Below are 3,166 nucleotides of genomic sequence, written 5' to 3' on the forward strand. Positions count from 1 at the left end.
CACAGGATTCTAAGGATATGAAAGGGTATCCAATCTGACACCAACTCTCCGCATCAGATGTCTTATAATTTACACAGGAATCGCCTTAGCACCCCAATAGTACTGTATACATACCTCCACCAGGGCTTTGCTCATTTAATGTAATTATTTATTTTAAATGTTTAAATTTTTTTTTATGTTTTGAAAAGGTAATATGTTAACAAGATTGGTAATTTTAAAAGTAAAATGAGCCTGGCCAGTGTGGCTCAGCGGATTGAGTGTCGTTCCCATGGACTGAGAGGTCCCGGTTTGATTCCTGGTCAGGGCACATGCCCAGGTTGCAGGCTTGATCCCCAGTAGGGGGTGTGCAGGACACAGCTGATCTATTTTTCTCTCTCACATCGATTTTTCTGTCTCTCTCCCCCTTCCTGTGTGTCTCTCTCTCTTTTCCTCGCTCTCTAAAAAATCAATAAAGACATATTTTTTTAAAAAGTAAAAAGAATACATCATCCTATCCTGTACATACCTAATTTACCTCCCCAGAGACAAGTAATGTAAACAATTTACTTAGTATCTTTTCTGAGATATTTCATGTATAGACACATAAGGCTATCTTCCCTCTTTTTTATAAAAATGCTTTCACGTTGGTCTGCATCTGCACCTTAATGTATTTTGTAGATCTTTCTTGTCTGGCTTTATTCTTTTATGCAGCTCCATGGTCTTTCACTATATGGATGTACCATAATGAGAGGACATTTTGGTTGCTTTCAGTTATTTTTATTACAAATAATAATCTTTAAAAAATTTTAAATATGTTTTTATTGATTTTTTTAGGGAGAGAGAGATAGAAATATCAATGTGAGAGAGAAACATCTATCGGTTGCCTCCTGAGTGCTCCCTACTGGGGATCAAGCCCACAACCCAGGCATGTGCCCTGACTGGGAATCGAACCTGGATCTCTCAGTCCATGGGATGACGGTCAATCTGCTGAGCCACACCAGCCAGGCACAAAGAATAATCTTATGTTCATGATACTTTGCACCATTATTTCCGTAGGATAAACTCTCTGTGTCCAAAGGCATATGCATTTGCAATTTTGATAAATACTGCCAAATGTCCTCCACTGACCGACAGCAGATGGTAGAACCTGTTCTCTAACAGCCCCACCAACAGTATGTCTTCAAATATGTTTTGACTGTTGCTGTGATTAGTCCCATCCCCTCATTAGATATGAGCCCATGAGGGTTTCTCAGAACCAGCACAACAGCTAGTACATAACAGATTCTCAATACACATTTGCTAGTGGTCCCTTTGGCAGCAGTACACTAAGATCGGAACGATACAGACAAGGTCAGCATGACCCCTGCGCAAGGATGACATGCAAAGTCGTGACGTGCTCCATGTTTTTCCAGAGTAGATTTTAAATGTCATGGGTGTGATCAGCACCTGTGAAAGAAAAAGGGCGGAAACAGGATGGAGCAGAGGGAGAGGGCAGTCTGCAGTGTCACCCCCACAAAAGCCTCCCCAGTTCTGCGGGCAGGTTCAGAGCTGGAACGGCCCTTCGCGCTGTCTCGTAGGGCTGAAGGCGCCAGGCTTTTGGCTTCTCGCAGCAATTAGGCGTTAGACACGGGCTGCCCCTGGGAAGGGGGTGCCCTCGGGCAAGGTGGCCCCTTTCAGTAGGGGTGATTCCAGCCGGAGGCCGTCTGCTAACAGCACTCCCAGCAGCTGAAGAAGCAAACCCCTCACCCCTGCGGGGAGAGCCTAGGCGTCTGAGAGGTGTTGCCAGAATGGGGGAGGGTTTTCTTCCCTGAACTTCCCTACTCTTTACTAGTGATGGACCATGGGTACCTGAAAGTGTACCCTGAAATGACAAGAACTGCATACCCCCCTCTCGCTCATTCTCAGGCTCCAGGTAGAGCACTGTCCTTGCTACCAATGCACAAGTGGCCTGCGCAGAGGTCAGTCATCAGGAACGGTGGACACGCTGCAGGCCATCAAGACCGAGCCCAGGCTGTGGCTGCCATGTTACTACGACGCCCAACGCGAGTGAACAACTCGGCCGTGCGGGAAACGGCCCACGTGGATGTTCACTCTCCCCATCGCAAGGTTCAGAGAGTAGGAGAGCCTGTCCCACTGTCCTTTGAGAGCTGGCCTATCTCAAAACAAAAACTCCTCTAAAATCAGGCTACCCAGCCTTGATGCTGGGCCAGACGTGACGGCCAAGCATGGAAGAACTCAACCACCGGAGAAGTACGGGGGAAACAAGTCTGGGGCTTGCACTTGGAAGTCCATCTTGCCACAGGATGGCTTTCAAATCATATGTTTGTTGTTGTTGCTGCTGTGACTGTTGTCATAACCAAGTTGTGATCTGGAGCTTTAAGATCCCCCCACGAACACCAGGAGAGGCCCAGAGGTCTGCCCAGGGTTCCTGTGAAAAGAGTTAACTGCTCAAAGTCGTCTCTTGTCCTCTATCCCTGGACGATCTCACAGCTTTTGACCACACCAATCCGCACATGACACTTAGCCCTCCTCCTCCAGACTTATAAACTTACAATGTCACACGGGCATTGTGGTTCCCTTCCTGGGAAGAAAATTAAGAAGGAGATTATAATTGTAGGGACCTACACCACTTGATTGAACCCTGTATTAGTGAGGTAGGGCTGCCATCACAAGGGACCACAGACCAGATGCCTTAAACAAGTGAAATGTACTCTTATAATTTTGGAGGCTACACGTCCAAGTTCAGGTTTCACCGGGGTTGGTTTCTGCTGAGGCCTTTCGCCTCGGCTTGCAGCTGGCCTCCTCGCTGTCTGTGTCCTGCCTCAGTCTGTGTCCTGATCTCTTCTTATAAGAACACCATTTACTGGACTAGGGTCCCTCTAACGTCTTTACCTTTTCCTAAACCCACAATGCGACGTGTGGTGCAGGGACGGCCACGGTGAGACAGTAGAAAGTGTGTTCAGGCTGACTGGGCAGTGAGTACAGACGGACTCACTTTCCTTCACCAAGAGCAATGGCTAATGGCCTGTCCCTTTGTGTCCTGGAGACACTGCAGAGCAGCCCTGTGACTTCTGTTGTTTTAGAAAATATGCTACCTCCATGTGCAACCACTAAACTGTTTTAACTGTAAATGTCATTGCTAAAGGCACACCTCTTGTCAAAGTCGAGGTGGTTGTTTTGTTTTGTT

At 47.1% G+C, this 3,166-nt stretch overlaps 1 non-coding gene across 1 annotated transcript; it reads left to right on the forward strand.

Annotated features, from left to right (window-relative positions):
* The first annotated feature begins 1,282 nt into the window (after positions 1 to 1,282).
* Positions 1,283 to 1,387, forward strand: LOC118633704. The gene has a single exon (XR_004960247.1). It is a non-coding gene; the product is annotated as a U6 spliceosomal RNA (small nuclear RNA).
* Positions 1,388 to 3,166: the final 1,779 nt, after the last annotated feature.

The sequence above is a fragment of the Molossus molossus genome, unplaced genomic scaffold (assembly GCF_014108415.1).
Source record: "Molossus molossus isolate mMolMol1 unplaced genomic scaffold, mMolMol1.p scaffold_m16_p_18, whole genome shotgun sequence".
Classification (NCBI taxonomy): Eukaryota; Metazoa; Chordata; class Mammalia; order Chiroptera; family Molossidae; genus Molossus; species Molossus molossus.